At 50.9% G+C, this 17,566-nt stretch overlaps 1 protein-coding gene across 7 annotated transcripts in view; it reads right to left on the bottom strand.

Annotated features, from left to right (window-relative positions):
* Window positions 1–17,566, bottom strand: part of NBEA (neurobeachin) — a 446,461-nt gene that overhangs the window by 190,625 nt on the left and 238,270 nt on the right. The window contains exon 1 of one of the 7 annotated variants that reach the window (XM_045839145.1): window positions 7,025–7,121. The exons of the other annotated variants lie outside the window; for them this stretch is intronic. The gene's annotated coding sequence lies outside the window, so the exon portion shown is untranslated. Of the gene's footprint in view, window positions 1–7,024; window positions 7,122–17,566 lie in introns of those variants that run through there. 7 annotated transcript variants of the gene reach the window in all.

The following is a 17,566-nucleotide window of genomic DNA, read 5'->3' as shown; positions in this document are numbered from 1 at the left end:
CATGAGTCATAAAATAACTCTCAAAGGAAAACAATACATTGAGCTGAAGAAAAATGCAATGAAAATATCAGAATTTGTGGGGCACAGCTAAAACTGTACCAACAGGGTTTATAGTACTAAACGCATACAACAGAAAAGATAACACAGCTCAAATCAATCATCTAAACTCCCACTTTTAAGAACACAGATAAAGAAGAGTGCAAGAAGAAGGAGATAATAGTAGAAATCAATGAAATCAGAAACAGAAAAACAATAGACAAAATCAATAGAGCAAAGAGCTAGTTCTTTAGCAAGATCAATAAAAGTGATGGAGACAAAAGGATGACACACGGGTGATCAACATCAGGAGCAACGCAGGGCCCACCGCCGCAGGCCCCGAAGACCGCGCAGTGCGGGAGGCCGACGCTGCGAAAGACTCCACGTGCCTGGCGGCTCGGAGAACGCGGACCGAGCCCTGAGCGCACCCACCACGGCTCACTCGACATGAAGCCGACGGGGTCACTACGAAGGGAGCTCACAACATTATTTAAGCTGCACCCCGCCAGAGAAAACAGAGAAAACTCCAGGTCCAGAGAGTTTCACTGGAAAATTGTATCAAACATTTAAAGAAGAATTAACCAAAATTATACATGATTTCTTCTAAAAAACACAGGAAAAGGAAACATTTCTTAATCAATTTTATAGCTAGTGTCATATCACTACAAAAGTTAAAGACAATATACATAGGAAAAAAATACAAACATCCCTTATAAATAGACACAGAAGTCCTTAACAAGCTATTGGTAAATAGAATACAAGAATATTTAATGAAAATTTTTACATGATGACCAAGTGGAGCTTATTCTAGGGATGGAAGGCTAGTTCTATATTGGAAAATTAACCAGTATCATCTACCATATTAACAGCCAAAGAAGAAAAACTACATAATCATAGTTAATCAATTTAGAAAGACAAAATGCAAAGGCTATTTATGATGAAAAAAAAATCTTCAGAAAAAAAGGAGTAAAGGGCAACTCCCTCAACCAAGTGAAAGCAACTGTACACATACGGCTAAAACCACAGCTAAAGGGGCGCGGCCCCGTGCTTCCCCCCGAACCCGGGGCCTGTGCCCCCACCCCTGCTCAGCACGGCGCTGGGGTCTAAGCCAATGCACTAAGGCAGGCGGGGGCACTGAAAGGAATGCAGATAAAAGGGAGAAGTAAAATGGCCCGTTTGCAGATGACAAGATTGTCTATGTAGGAAATCACAAAAATCGATTAAAAACTCTTAGAACTAATGGTTGAATTTAGTAAGGTGATAGGTCGCAAGACAAACATACAAATATCACTTGTACATCTATATGCCAGCAATAAATACAAGGAAACTGAAAGTAAAATGTAATGCTAAGTCACTAAAAAAGAGAAACGGTTACGTGTAAATCTAAGAAAGTATGTGTAAAGCGTGCACTAAAAACTACATAATACTAATAAAATAAATCAAATAATATATAAATACAATGGAAAGGCAAACCATCTTCATGGATGCAAAGATGCTATATAGTAAAGATATCAATTCTCCCAAATTGATATACAGCTTTAATATAATTCCTATCAAAATTCCAGCAAGAGTTTCACTAAATACAAACAAGATTTACCCTCAAATATAAAGAAGGAAAAAGTGGGAAAACACAAACAAGATTATTTTCAAATTTATAGAAGGAAAGAGCGGCGAGAATTACTATACACTGACAGCAGTGGAGGCTGTGAGACAAGGCCGACGAGTGGTGCACACGGAGATCAGGGAGATCAGGGAGACGGCGCGGAGAACCGGGAGCCGGAGGCCCACACGAGTGTGCCCCGCCGGTCCGACCGAGGTGCAATCCCAACCCGGTGGGAAAAAGACAGCTCTTCAGTGAACTGTGCCGGAGCAACTGAACACCCACAGTCAAAACAGACCAACACCGTGACCAAGTCTCACACCTTGTACAAAAATAGCTAAAAATGGATCAGAAACATAATTCTAAAACTATTGTAATTTTAGAAAACTACAGAAAAACAGTGGGAGGGATGGGGCTGGGTAGCGAGTTCTCAGACTTGACACGAAAGCACATGCCACCCAAGGAAAAAACGACAACTGGACTTCACAGAGATGAAAAATACCTGCTTTAAAAATGAACGGATTAAGAGGATGAAAAGAGTGGATAAAAACATTTGCAAAGTACGTATCTGGCAAAGGATAGTACCTAGTACACACAAATCTTCAAACCTAACAGTAAAAAAGCAAACTATGCCATCAGAACATGGGCCAAGGACATGAAGAGACAGTTCACTGAAGAAGATAAAAAGACGGCAAACACACACGTGGAAAGATACTCGCCATCAGGGGTAGGCAGATTAAAACCACAGCGAGCCCTGGCAGGCGTGGCTCCGTTGGATGGAGCATTGCCGTGTAAAACTGAAGACTGTGGGTTCGACTCCTGTGGGTCAGGGCACACACTCAGGTTGGGGGCTCGTTCCCTGACGGGGCACGTAGGAGGCAACCGAATGATGTTTCTCTCTCACGATGATGTTTCCCTTCCACTTTTCTTCCTTCCCCTCTCCACGAGGCAGCGAGCGTGTCCTCCGGCGGGGATTTAAAAAAAGCCCACAGTGAGATACTGCTACAGTTCTATCAGAATTGCTAAAATGAAAGGTAGAGACACCACCAAACGCTGTGGGGGCGCGGGGAAACTGGGTAAGCTGTTCGCTGCTGCTGAAAAGCAGACCAGCACTGTCACTCTGGAAAGCAGTTTGGTGGTCTCTTAACAAACTCAACACGAAACCACACTGGACCCAGTGACTGTCCTCGTGGGCTCCCACCCCAGAAAAACCGACAGGCGCGCACGGACGTGCCCAGCAGCTTCGCTTGCGAAGCCCCCGAGCTGGAGGCCGCCCAGCTGTCCTGCTCGGGGCCAGCGTTCGACACCCGCGGCACCGCCACGCCGGCACGACGGTCTGCAAAGTTCTGAGCGATAGGTACATATGTGTTTTGGGGGAGAGATCCCCGGTTTTAATAAAACTTTTCTCAAGACAGTTTCTGATACAGAAATGCTTGGAAGTATCGGTAGGCGTGGCTAGGTAGTTTTCACCGAGCCCGCACCTCCTGACGGACTGTGGCTCCCAGCGAGGCGGGGGCCCGTCGGGGCAGGAGGACACCCCGCAGGAGACCCCGTCCCCGGGCTGCTGTGTTTATTCGGCGTCTGTGCCCGTCACCGCCCCGGGAACTCATCCCCCCGTTTCCTCTTCCAGCTCCCTCCTTCCTCTCCTTCCCTCAACGCTTCCACCCCAGAAGCACTTACTGAGCACCTGACCCGGGCAGACCAGCCAGCCCACATCAGTGGGGCGAAGGCAGCCTGCATTTCGTTCCCCCCTTTACCCCCACTCACGGGTTCTTGGCCGTTTCCCTCTGAAATTCACCAGCACCACATGCCCACAGACCCTGTAACTACGCTGCTCCTCTGCCAGTCCTTCTACTTAGTATTTCAGCATAAAACACACTTTGCCAGATTCTCCTGCAACATGGGGGACACTGAAAAAATAACAGATTAATAACTTTTTCAGAGTGATTATAGACCTGGTCGTGTTAGTCATTTAGAAGCACATCAAAAATGTCACTCTATGACATGCCTACTCAGGTCAGCCTATTCTGGCTGCTCTGGGAGCTTCACGCAGTGTGGCAAGTGAGGTTCAGGTTCGCCATCCCTTCTTTCCACGCAGGAGGGCTAGTCCCCTTTTCTGGTGCCCGGTGGGCAGCTGGGGCAGCGAACACGTGCCCCCAGGGTCTCCCCTGCACGGGGCGCGGGGAGCCAGCCGGCATGGGGAGCCGGCGGCCCGGGTGTTCTGCTTGGATTTGCCAGCGTGAAGCCCTTCTACGCTCTGGTGCTGCTGCTGGTGACACCGGCTGGGGGGGGGGGGGTGACAATGTATGCACGTTTCTCCGTCTACCTGCCTGTGCCTTTGTAGCTCGTTTTGGCCTGTCGTGACTGAATTACAGACGCGTTGAGGCCACATGTTTTGTTCACGCGTGTGGTTCTGCAAGTCCTGCGTGTAACTGCCAGGAAAGAGGCGGCGGACGGCCAGGAAGGAGTAAAGGGGTGGTTCCCAGTCTCCTGGGATCGTAATGCTACTCCTGATGGGATGGTGCTCCATAAGTGGAACTGGGTGTCTATTTCAGCACACGTAGGGTTCAAGAAATCACCATTTTCCTCCATGAAATTGCTGATGATTACCTTTTGAATGTATGGAAATGCACTCCATTTGGGTGAATGGCACTGCCCCTCCCCCTCCCGGGAACGGCTCCCCTTCCTAAGCTGGCCGAAGAGCTGAATTCACCTGGTGAAGCATGACTGAATCGTTAAGTGGCTGCTTCGTGCTTGGTAACAAAAACTAGGTGACAGAGCAGCAGGAAGAGCAAACGGCACAAAGAAATATTTTGCGAAAGGCAGACCCACAACACGGCGAGAACTCGGCGGGCTTTCCTCACGCGGAATGCTTGCGCACAACGGCGGGACGCCCGCGGCGGAGTGTTCCGACCCGGGAACCACGTGCCGGAACAGCAGCACCTGCGGAAGGCCGGCAGCCGAGAGCTTATTGCGTCCCCAGCACCCGGAACACACTGTCACTGGTTTGCTTTTCATAAACTCCCTGTGGGTACACACCGCTGTGAACCGGTTCCAGGTGAACAAACGGGGGCCCAGAGAGGGTGAGCGGTCAGGACCAAGCGGCCAGCAGGCGGCAGGCGGCGCACGTCCTCAGGCAGCCCGACGGCCTCGCCCGGCCCCGCCCCGGGTCTGCGAGAGCGCCGAGGAGGGGACGGGCGGTCTCAAGGGCGTTACATCCGAGCGCGTCCAGGGCGTTCCGGCCACCGCGCTCCCCGGTAGCCCGGACTAATCACTCTGAGTGAGCTACGCAGGGTCCTGTGTGCGTGTGGGGAATTTCGCCCACGGACTCTGCAGGCATTTATCACGCACCCACTAGGGGCCTGGCACGGGCTAAACGCCGGGTGTGCGTGGACCGGCCACCGACACGGCTCCTGCCCTGGGCGGCTTCCTGTGCACCTCACAAGGTAAACGGGCAAGGAAACCAACAGCCCCTGTGGGGGCAAGGCCGGCTCCACGCTGCAGCGGACCCCCGGGGCCTCTGCGGTGGGCACGGGCCTCTAGCCCTCCCTCTGCCCCGCAGCCTCTCCTCGGGGCACGCAGCAGAGCCGCAGGGCACCCCGGCCGTCCTTTCAGGGTGCGCACGGCCTGTCCTGGGACAGAAACCGGGAGGTCTGGCCTGCTGCCGCGCAGACGCGTTCCACGTCAGCTCTGCGCAGCCACCCGCTGGGCTTGTCTGCACGGGCTCCTCTGGCACCTGGGTGCCGCTCTGCAACACAGCTGGCACCCGGCACCACTGAGCATGTTCTGTGTGAAGGACAGCGGTGAGCTACAGTGACAAAGTGGTGGGACCCTGTACAAGGACACAAGTGAGTGTGCACATTGACGAAACACATTCGGTGTCTACCGGCACCCTTAGATCTCCTCTGTGAGGACAATCACCAGCCTTTATTTAGCGTCTCGTGTCCTCAGTCAGCGTCCGGGGACAGACGTCCCCCTGGTGCTGCGTGTGCCCGTGCACTCACGCACATGAGGGCTCCAGAGGGTGTCCAGAAAGCATCCAGCCACGCATGATGAAAAATGGGGACATTTGCTGAAGAAGACACAGGACACAAGAAACAGTGTACACAGAGCAGCGGCGCCTCAGTCCCTTGCAAAGCAGGCACCTGGGACCTCACACAATTCTCCCGGTCACCATTAGCCGCCCCGTCGTATTCTCCTGAATCTCACCAATGATGTGAAATCTCTCCCCTTGCAAAGGGGATTTTAGTTTTGGGAAAAGTCAGAAGCCGCAGGGCACCAAATCTGCAGGGGGACTGAGTCACCTGGGTGATTTGATGTTTTGCACAAAAACTCTGCAGGAGACGTGATGCACGAGGAGGTGCGCTGTCGTGATGAAGCTGCCAGTCACCAGCTGCCACAGCTGCGGCCTTCTGGAGCATCCAAATAGTTTTCGCGGAGGAATGTTCCAGCTTAACGCAAAATTTGACACAGATCTGTTGCTCTATTCGCTCAGTCATTTTGAATGCGACAGTCACACAGTACATGTGCTCACTCAACAGCATCTACAACCCTCACTGGCCAGTATGGTGAGGTCGTCATTGTTCACACATGTGCACTCCAGTCCCCTCTCCTGGCTGCCAGGTCACATGGCCACTGCACAAACCACTCTCATCAAACCAACGGTGGCTGGACACTTTCTGGACAGGCCTCGCAGGTTGCAGGCCACTGATCCTGTTCTGACTCTCTCCTGTGGGTTACTGTCCTCCCTCTCGGACTGGAACATTCTCTCTGACCTGAGGGTGTGCATGACATCTGGTCGTCTAAAAACTGACCACAGGAGCTCCTGAAAACTGCATCCTTCCTGTCTTTGGAGAGTGTGCTCTCACATCCTGAGGCGGTCGAGTCACAGCTCACAGAGCCAAGTCCCGCTCTCCAGCCAAGTGTCCTCAGCCAGGCCAACCTTCTTCCCTCCACGTGACTGCCCAGTCTGCGGGGAGAGGCGGGGCTCCGTCGCGGGGTTTCGACCCCGCCCTGGGGTGCAGCCCCACGCTCCGGCTGCTTCGTTAGCTCGCGTGCGCGTCAGTGGGGAGCAGTTACTAGGGAACACGGTTCTTGCTGAGCTCTGTGAAACACTTTGGGTTTGCAGCAGAGAGATAGTGACTGACGGTTGTACATGAACTGAACAAGGTTCCCAATCAACTGTAATGAAGCTTTTGATTAAAAGAAGTCAGAGAATATTATTAAAGTGTAGGTGAGACTGCACAAGCTATACTTAATAATGAGAAAAGTCGCGCTAGCAACCAAATCAAACAGCTGAGGTCATAAACGACAAAGCGAGAGAGTAGGAAGGGAACTTGGCGTGCACAGTTCTGCTTCCCGTGTGGGTTCCCGTCTGACCTGACCTACTTCGCGCGTGCGGCGCTGCTGTCTCCGGGGACCCGCGCAGAGCCCGCCCGCCGCTGCCCGCCCGGTGCGGTGGCGGGGCCGGTCAGTCCGCGGGCTGGTCTGCGCCACTCTGGCTCCGAACGCACGTTTGGTCCGGAAGAGGGAGAGGTAATGGTATTGGTTCACGTGTGATAACGTAATCTTAGTAACGTTACGGGAAAAGAAAAACCCTTTGCAGTAAAATGTACTACAAAAGAAAACTTAGTTGATTCACAGTGAGTTTTGAAGAACAATGTTAATGTTACACATTAATTTTAAAGGGGGGGTTAAAAAATGATCTGTTACTCATATGATTGGCAACTGCTGCAACTGCATTTTCATTCATATCTTTGCATCTTTAACCAAATATTCTTCTGGCTCTACTTTTTTTACTTTTAAAAATTATTATTGTTTTTGGCAAAGGTATACAAAGCTTTTCAGAGTTCATGAATACTTTTTTCCCCTCTTCCAGCAGTGCTAGACTCTCAATTTAAGGAATCTTAGGGCAGAAATAATTACTTTAATCTAATTTTTCACTTTCTTAATTAAGAAAATTGTAAAATTACTTGTGAAACATCTAATTCTACATAGTAATTACCCCACTTGAAGGAGAGAGACTATTCTTTCAGCCTAATAATTACTGTTGTGATGAATAGGCTTAGATATTTTTAGAAATTATAATTAAAAATTCTTCCCCATAAGACTCCAGAATTGATCACAGTAAGAAATCACAGAAAAAAGGTTACTTAACTTTGAGGACTCTCCTTATGCTAAACTGCACAATTTTCAATTATCTTTAAAATGATATCTGTTACTGCAAAATAAATGTTTTGAAATCTCATAAAGTGTCTTACCAACCTCTTATTATTTAAAATTACTGTCTATGATGTTCACTACCGTGTCGTGCCAGCCTCAGCTCCTTCCTTTAGAAAACGGTGGTGATGCAACCTCCCTCCCAAAGTTGCCTCCAGGAGCCCACGTGCAGGGCAGGACACCTGAGAGTCGCGGGCTCCCCCCACCCTGACCCGCCCCTCCCCACGGCAGGTGCGCGACAACTAGCGAGAGGGGTCCCCGCGGGGCGACAGCTCTCCCTGGAGCTCCTCGCTCAGTGCCGGCCGCCAGCTCACTGAGAAGTAGGAACGACATCAGCGGTTTCCCACGCTGAAGTGCACAGAGGGCTGCCTTGTACCGAACCAGAACAGGAAGTTTTCCAGAAACCAGTGTTTCCTGACGTTCTGACATTTTAACGCCACGCCCCCTTCCCATCCCGTGAGCCCTCGCGCGCCACGTAGAACCCTTCCTCTCCCCCCCCACCCTGTCCTCTGGGCTTGTGCCGTTCACCCCGCGTCACGCTTCCCTCTCGCTGACACGTCCACGCCCATCCACTCAGTAACATGTTGCGTGCTACTCTTCGCTGCGTTTCTGCGTTTACTTTGCATTACACGCCGTTCTCTCTGAAACAGCCTTGCTCACACACTTGGCATGTGACGCTGTATTGCACTTCGGCTGGTGCACCTCGACTGCCTGTCCAACACCGGTGCCTTCACGCGTCACCCGCCTCGCTGGGTGGTGAGCGACCAGACGTCGGGACGCTGGCCTCGGGCAGCCCTGCGACGTCGGCGCAGGGTTCACACGGAACAGGTCCGCAGTATTTGTTCATCGGATCCTTCCCTCATGGTGTTTCCGTGTGATACAATTAGATTTAACTTTTAAAACAAAAGTATGTCAGAGACAACTCCTGGCACACAGCACAAATCTACTAGTGATTACACACGGTCGTGCATTTGAACAAACCCACGGGCCACCCACTAACACACCCTGAGTGGGGCGGAAGTGGTCACAGATTTCCGACAATGGAACTAGGAGTCGCCACTTTCTTAGTAGCTTATCATCCCTTTCGAGAAGAGAATAATTTGCCAGTAACATGTTTAACCCAAATAGAAAAACACAGCCTAGTAAATTAAGAACATGTTGACAATTTGGTCTGCCTTTGCGAAGTCTGCCTCAGGCTATGCAATCACTCCAGCAACGAAACGCAAGCCCGTCCATTTGTGTTGAGTTCTTTCTGATATTTATGAGGCACGCCAAAGAAAAATGTTTCCAGCCCAGAACGTCACCTAGTACATTAGCTTTTACACTAACTGTAACATTATGCTTTTTAGTTTTCCAATAAATAGACAAGGAGGAAAAGTACCTGCTAGATGAGGATCCATATAACAAACTTTTCATTATATTTTACCTCCATATCTCATTAACGTAGATAAATATTTTGAAATTGTATTTACAATAGAGCAATGATTTTGTAATTGTTTTAAGACGTATTAAAATACAACATGTAATCTTGAATTCATTTGTAGTGTTCAATTATAAAACGTTTTTCTGAATGGCAGCGTAACACGTGTGCTTATGTAATTTAAGTGAATTTAAATATTAGCTTCCATGTTTAAGCCTCAGTCAAAATTACATTCAAGTTAAAATTTCTATTAAAATGTAACATTTAAAATCTGTCTTATTTATTTTTGGAGTAGTTTTAAACAACTGTCTCAATTTAGATAAGTTTATTGCACAAAATTTTAGTTCTGTTTATTTTTATTCCATTTCCAGCACTGTCAGGGTCCGAATGAACTGAACAGCTGGGCCAAGTCACAGTGAGGCCTGCCGGGCACAGACGCGCGCCCTGTGAGCACGAAGGGACCGGCGCCGCCCCCTTCCAGCGTGCGCCCTTCACACAGCCACACCGAACGTGACGGGGAACGCAGCGCGGCGGCGCACCGATCCATATCCATCGATCTGACCTTCAATGGGAGTTTTTCTGAGTCTGAGTATGAATGATGAGGCCGAAATGACGTGTAATTTAGCTGACAATGGATGACCTCTGGCTCCCCCGAGCACCTTCCTTCTGAAGCAGCGCACAGGTCCGACCGATCGAGGGGCTGCTCAAGACGGCAGCAACCCCTGCACACCACCAGCAACCTCCCTGGCGCCCGTCTCAGGACCGGGACTGTTAACCGACGTTCTAGAGCACCGTCTCGCACAGAAAGGCTCCGTTAACTGGGAGGTTAGGGGCTCTGGCAAAGACTTTTCTACGCGAGAATCCTTATTAAATAAAGCTATTTGATTTTCTTTAATTCAACACCCCACCTGAGCACCCCAGCGCATGTGGCCAGGTAACACCTTGCTCAAGCAACGCGGACCGACGGCCCTCGGCTTACACCCGGGAGGGGAGGCGAGTCTCCACCTGAACACCTCAGGCAGCAGGAGCCGCGGGCAGGTCCGCGTGTCAGGTCCTCCCTGCAGCGTCCCCAGCTCAGGGAGCCAGAGCCCGTCCCTGCTCAGCCTGTGCTCTGTCCCCGGGGGCTGGAAAGCAAGCTTGTCCTGGTGCCTGTCAGCGTGGCTGTCACGTCCCAGCGACTGTGTCAGGCGGTGAGTCAATGAAGACAGGCAGGGAGTGCTGTCCACTCACGAAGCCCGCAGTCTCGTGGAGACCAGCCCCCAGATGTGAACGACGAGAATGGTCACAACACAGCAGAGCGGCTGGCGCTGGGCTCCAGCGTCTGCAGGGAGTGCCCGGCGGGCTCCCGGCTCCTGCGGGCGAGGTTGGGGAGGGACGTGGCTGGAAACAAGCCTCTCGAGGATGAGGAGGGACGTGTCGGGCACTGGGGGCAGAAGAGGTGCCAAACCCGTGACCCAGCTGCAGGGACAGTCGACGACCCTAACGCCCCCTCCCCCAGTACCGCGGGTCTCCCAACACTGCGGCGCTCCGCAGACGCGGGAGAGAATGGCGGATTTCGGCTCACTGAGGTCTGCGATCGCTGCTTCACCTCACGGTCTGAGCCCCCTTGAACGCTCCCGGGCTGGGCGGTGGCGGGGAGAGGGCTCTGTGGACCCGAGCTGCGGACTCCAGACGGGAACCTGCAGACCGAGCAGGCTCCTTTCGGCGAGGGGCGGCGGGGCGTGGAAGGCTGGAGCAGGACCGGGTGGGGCCATGGGGCGGCAGGAAGTTCGTGATGATCTTCGACGTCTGGAGCAGTCGACCTCTTCCCCTTCACTGTGTCTCTCAGAGTTGTGTGGTGATCGTTTTCCTGCTGTGGAAAACCAGGGCCTACCCCATGTCGCTTTTGTCACTGTCATTGGCCTGGCGGTTTCTGAGCAACGAACATGAGTCAGATGCCACAGTGCAGCGTTTAAACATGTCATCTAACACCTCAGTGTCACGAGATCCGTGGTGACCCCCAATTTCCCAGACGAGGCAGAGAGGCTCCGGAAGTCCCACCACAAGCCTGACCACCGGGCTCAGTGATCAATAAGCACACGTCTCTGAGGCCTGTTCTGGAACAGGCACCGTTTCCAGGAGCTAGGAAAGCGCTAACAACGAACCTTCACCCACCAGTTCACCCTGATGGGTAACGGCCTCTCTGAGGCTCACGCAGTAACGCAGACAATGGCTAAGTCTCAGGGCAGTGACAGGAACTTTAAAAACCCGGCGTAGCTGTGGGAGGCCGAAGGACCGAGAATCCCACAGACAGTCGGGGTGGCGACAGTCCCCACGGGGAGGCAGCGTGTGAGCCGCTATCTCGTGCGGAGAAGGATCTAGAAGACGACGGGAAAGCGTGGCAGGCAGACACAGCATCAGCCAGAAAATATGACCCATTCTCACGAAAACAGAAAAGATCGATATATGTCAACCACAAGATGATTCAGGTGTTAGAATGACTAGACAAGGGTGTTTTAAAGTAGCTAAAACAAAGGAAAACACAACAACCATAATTTATGAAGGACGAGACACGTCAGCAAATAGAAAATGTGAAGGAGAGCCGCACGGTAGTTTCAGAATGCGAAGGTGAAATGTCTGAGACACTAATTCACAGGACGGGTTGGGCGGACACAGAGAACGCCGGTAAAATAGGAGAAAGATGGGCACAAACGATCCGACCGGAAGACAAGAACAGGCTGGAGACAGAGCCGCGGGCCTCGGCACCTGCTCAGGACAGGGGGCGGCCGGGCACGCGCGCGGCCAGGGCCCCGGACGGGGGGCTGGCAGGGAGACACCGGAAGGGGTAACGGCCCCGAACGCTCTGTGTGTGCAGTGATGTCTATTTACGTCTATTTACGGGTTTACGAAGCTGAGCGGTCTCGCAGGAAATACCGATGAGGAAGACCGCAGCCAGGAACACCGCAGTCAAACTGCTGAAAACCAGAGAAAGGCGAAATCTTGACAGCCCCCAGGAAAAAAGGGATACATTACCTATAGGGAAAAAACAAAGCCCCACACAGTGAGGAAACAGCTTTAATTTGCTGAAAGAAAAATAATACACTATCGGCCCAGAATTCCACAGCCAGTGAAAACACCCTCTGGAAGGGAGGCTTTAAAATGCCCCTCTGTGAAAGGAGCGACCCGACAAAAGTCGGCTGGGACACAGGCCGGGGACCGCACCATCGGCCCCTCGGTGCCCGCAGGACGCAGAGAACACAGGCCCCGTGACTGGCAGTGCGGTGCGCCCGGCGGTCTGCCAGGCCACGCCACGCCACGCACGCTGGGTCACGAAGCAGTCTCTAAACCCAAATCACCGCAGCTGCACAGAGTACGTTCTTTGACTACAACAGAATGAACAAGGTATCTAGGAACACCCCAATAATAAACACGTATAAAGAATAGATTGGAATAATAAGAGGAATTATAAAACAGGAAGTATTTCAAACATGGTAATGAAAGTAAAGTATTGGATGTGACCTGCGGCTAATGCCGTGCGTAGGAGTTTGTAGCCGGACACACTCATGTTCCGGAGAAAGACCGAGGTGTGCCCGGGCGGCAGCCCAGCCGGCTGGAGCGTGGCCCCACGCACCAAAGGCGCGGGTTCGACCCCTGCGGTGTGGTGTGTGCACCCCATGCCCCCTGAACTCTTCTTCACCAGTGCACATCTACGCAAACTGTCAGCGTGCTGCACACATGGACATTCATCTTAAGCCAAGCTTAGGCTTAGTATTACATTAGTACGGAACTAAATATTCAGTAATAAAACGGTAAACTTGCAGGACACAACGAATTTTCACATCTTTAACTACCCTCGTTACTGAAAGGTCTTTCTAAATTATGTCTGTCCTTTTTCGCCCTCGCACTCTCTCCACGTCCGTGATAACCGGCACACGCCTGCATTTCAGATCCCCCATACGCACGCCAAGCCCGAAATGCGGCGTGAGCCGAGGCGGGCAGGCACGCCCCGCCCCGAGCTGTGATCCCCGGGAACCTTGCAGCTGCTCGCACAGCTGCCTCACGGGGGACGGCCAGGGGGTCGGGGCCCTTCGGGGAAGTCCCAGGGAGAGAACCGTGGCCCCTGCTCCGCGGGGCCCTCGGTGCTGCAGCCACGGTGACGCGAGAGCAGTGCGGACACTGGTGACATGGGAAGAGCAGAAAAGCAGAGAGAGCCTGATTTGAGATTCTTCAGGGACACAACATCCGACATTTAAAAAGCGGTGCTTTCTCTGCTAGTTTGATAAGAACAAAATACTTCTCTGAACATATGCTTACGATGCCTATCAGTGCCAGGCGGCCTCTGCGTTCACTGCGCTATTTCCAACGCAGCGCCGCCTGCGCACGCAGGCCCCCCGAGGCCCATGTTCCCTGAACGGCAGCCGGGCCCCTGCCCTGCAGGTGAGCACTCCCCGAACGTCTGTCTGCCCTGGGGGTGTCGTGAGCACCGCAGTCCCATGCTGTAGTCTGGGAAAGGACAAGGAAACCCAGAGTTTAGTGCCGTTCAGAATGTTGTGTCTTGCACTGTCTTGGGTCCGGCCCGAAATGGAGAGAAGTTTCAAAAGAAAACAGCGCTGCTAAGAACGGCATTTGCCCGAGAGGAATCGGGAAGGGTCCAGAGCACACCCCCGCCCCCCCCGCCCCCCAGGGCCACCGCACGCGCTGGCGTCGGGAGCAGACAGGCCAGCGCTGTGCAGGTCTGAGGTCGGGGGGCTTCCTGGGGACTCGCTTCACTGGGGCTGTGTCAGTGCTGCCCGAGATGAGTCACGTGACTCACACGTGCTGGGTGAATGAGTGCATGTTATATGCCCGTGTGTGTTAAAATCAAAATGTAAGTTAGTACTACAAAGCTGCATTTGGAAAAAACAAACAAAAAACAAACCCCCACACATGTAGAAACCCCACATAAGCTATCAGCCATAGACACGGTAAAAAGTTCCATCCTCAGTCACAGAACTACTCCAGCCGGCCAACTAAGGAAGAATAATCACATTAGTGGTGCACTCATGGCCAGCAGCCCGGCCATTCACAAAAAGGCCCGCTTTGTCCACACTTCCTTTTCCAGAATCCAATAAACCACCATTATATCCCTGGTAAATGGTTCCATTACAAGGATTCTGCAACAATGGCCTAATCTCTTGGTAATTATAATAAGTGCTTGTAATCAAAGAGGGGACCATTTAAAATAGGAAGGGGAGAGGCTGTTTCCCATCAAACTCGTGGTGGCCCCGTGGCCTCAGCTACAGGACAACGTCCCCTCCAGCCTGGCCCAAAGGAACAGGGAGGGCAGCCCCAGGCCAGTGAGGAGGTGGGTCGATGCCTTTTAGCATTCTTTGTTTCAGAGCTGCAAACCCGGTTAACGTTAAGAACAAAGGAACCTCTTTATTTAGAGTGTACATTTTTGCCTACAGTGCGCGCTTCTAGAATCCCAGTGATACATGATTTGCTCTGAGATGCACTCTCTCCTTCGGGGAGCACCAGCGACGGTCAGTCTAGGAAGCTGGAAGGACGGGCCGCTCACCCGGCTCAGGGCTCTGAGGAGCGCTGTTCTCCTGGGAGACAGCGCACGTCAGCACGGAAGTCGGGGCTGCGTTTGCTGGAACACACTGTGGTCTTCAGAGATCACGCTAGTGACCGAAGGCTGATAAAGTTGCGGGAAGGGGCTCCGTGCGGGCAGGACGGCTTCCCTCCGCACTGGGCTAGGCCGGGCATCGATTTCACTCCTGGGCTGTGAGCGGCCCAGGCCGGCTGTGGTCGGGGTGGGGGCCGAGCGTGCGCCGGGGTCACGCGGGGAGGGGAGCTGCTTGGGGGAAAAGTGACGCTTTTTAATATGCCCTCGCAAAAAACCTGCACTTTCTAAATGTTTGGACGAGTATGTAAGGGTTTCTACAAGCTGTCAACAGTGATGGATCTAATCTATGACAAAATGAAACCTTTGTGCTCGGTTATGGGAATAAACAGAATTATGAGGAGAAAATAAACAATGTGAAGGAAAATATAAAATATACTGCCTTCAAGGCAGAAAAACTGCATTTCCTCGGTATTCCCCGCAGTGCTGAGGGGAATTTCTGACAGCGCGCTGGGAAGCGAGCTTCCCTTTGTGCGCCCCCCACATTTATTTAGCTGAGCGCAATCACTGACAGTGACCTTTATCCAAACCCTCCACAGCGGTCTTAAAATGATCTAAAATGACTGCCAGATATTCTTTAAATAACATTACTTAACTGAAAGTCATTGCCCAGGGGCAATATTAAAGTACTGGCAAGTAAATACAGATCTATTTTCAGCAAAATATAACACAGGCTTAATGAAAAATTGATAACACATTAAACATCTTTGTCAGAAAGCTAACAAATACTACAAGTTATCTCAGGGTTTCAGATCTGCCAGGGAATGCATGGTTTCACGCTCCAGACCTCTTATTTGCCCTTAATGGAAGTAAGCACCACAGGAAATAGAACCTACACAATAAAGATGTTGTTTAATAACTTAAAATTGAAAAAAAAGTTATGCCCAGGGAAGGGTTTCCAGAGCATATTTTAACTAAATAAACTCAATGTTTATATTTGCCAAATGTCACAGATTTCAGAAAATAGATTTATTTCTTTAATGATTTTTCCTATTGTTCAAATAAGTGTATCAAATTAGACTATTTTTCCTTTTCCAAATTTACCTTCGGCACAAGAGCAGAGGTGCCTACCACACTAGGAGTGGGGGCGCAGGTAAAAGCCGGTGTCGGCAGTTAACAGATAGCTTATTGAAAAGGGTTTACTTGTGGACTCTGGACATTTTACACGTGCCATTATTGCATGCAGCGTTTCTGGTCCAGGCGGCCGGGCCTCCTGCAGCCGGAGCCTGGTGGGCCCTGCGGACCATGGCCGTGAGACGGAGGGGGTCGCCGCCTCCACTCCACGGGCGCAGAGGGGCGCACTCCCCCGCAAAGCAATCAGGCCGAGCCACAGCTCGGCCATTTGTCACTGCTGAAAGATGACACTCACCGTTTGCTGAGGGAAACTGCTACTCAGAGGCTCCTTCCTAGATCAATACACCGTGTATTTTTTTCCTTAGCAAAATGTAATTATACAACAGAAACTTCACAATCAATACCTTCTCAGGCCAACCCCAAGTCAGCTGTGAAGGTGTGTGGGGTGGCTCTGTCAGCGCCCCCGAGGCCCACCCCATTAAATCCGAAGCGCGCCTGCTTTTCTGGGCTGCTAATCCGACCTTGCCGCGCTATCGCCAGTCCCCAGTGCTGGTTCCTCGGAAATAACGTGTGGTCAGGCTGTTTTTCTTTCCTCGCCAATACACACCTCGCTGCCACCGACCAAGTGACAACACGGGCGGGCTGCTGTTCGTTAACCCGCCGGTACTTTCCAAGGAAACGAGAGAAAAGAAAAGAGAAAAAAACTGATTCGCCAGGGAAAAACGACCCAGTCCCCACTCAGTAAAAGCTAACGGGCTTCTGGAAGCATGTTTCCTGATCTCCCAGAAGGCTCTGGCTGTCTTTGAACTTCTGAGATCTGCTCACAGGACAATCTCCAGTTTTAGAATATACAAGGAATTTTTCTCAAAATAAATAAGCCTTGCAGTTGGGGAAGCGGGTCACAGATGACTCTACATACGTTTATTGTGTGAACTTGGGTCGGAATAGGTGCTACAATCATTTGAGAATCTGTCCGAACGTCAACTTGACAACTGCTTTCAGAAAGACAGAGCTTAGTCTTATAAACCAATCTAATGTATCAGACAAGGTTAAAGGGCGTAGAAAAAAATCACTCCTTCAATGAAAAAAAATTTGACATCCAATTTTCAAGCTGATTTATCAGTGGAAAGCTAAAATTGATGGGCTGCCATTACCGGGGAGTAGCCTGTCTAAGAAAGCCGTTAAAAACCCTCTCATTTTGATTTAGCCACATTAATCAATACAAACCTATACTGTTTCAATTTTTAAAACATTGATCTTCTGCTATAAGCTTAGTGCAGCCACATTTATCAACAGTCATAAAAAAAACCTCAATGTATTTTAAAACAAAGGTTAGGAAATTAAAATGATCAAATAAAATTCAGGTTTACTTGCCTTGTTGCTTAATCATTGTTACCAAAAATTGTTTAGTTAATTGAGAAACTGAGTTCAGCATTTCATATTTTAGAAAATAATGGTTACTTTTCACTTTGTTTTTAATTTAGCTGGGCCAGCATCACCTCCCAGGTGTCTCAGTTACTTAGCTCTTGTATCTGGTTATCCTAGAGTTATTCTACTCTATTTTAAAGACTTC

Source organism: Phyllostomus hastatus, unplaced genomic scaffold (genome assembly GCF_019186645.2).
Source record: "Phyllostomus hastatus isolate PE091 unplaced genomic scaffold, TTU_PhHast_1.1 phas_contig_29, whole genome shotgun sequence".
In the NCBI taxonomy this organism is placed as follows: Eukaryota; Metazoa; Chordata; class Mammalia; order Chiroptera; family Phyllostomidae; genus Phyllostomus; species Phyllostomus hastatus.
This window is presented reverse-complemented; position numbering and strand designations above follow the sequence as displayed.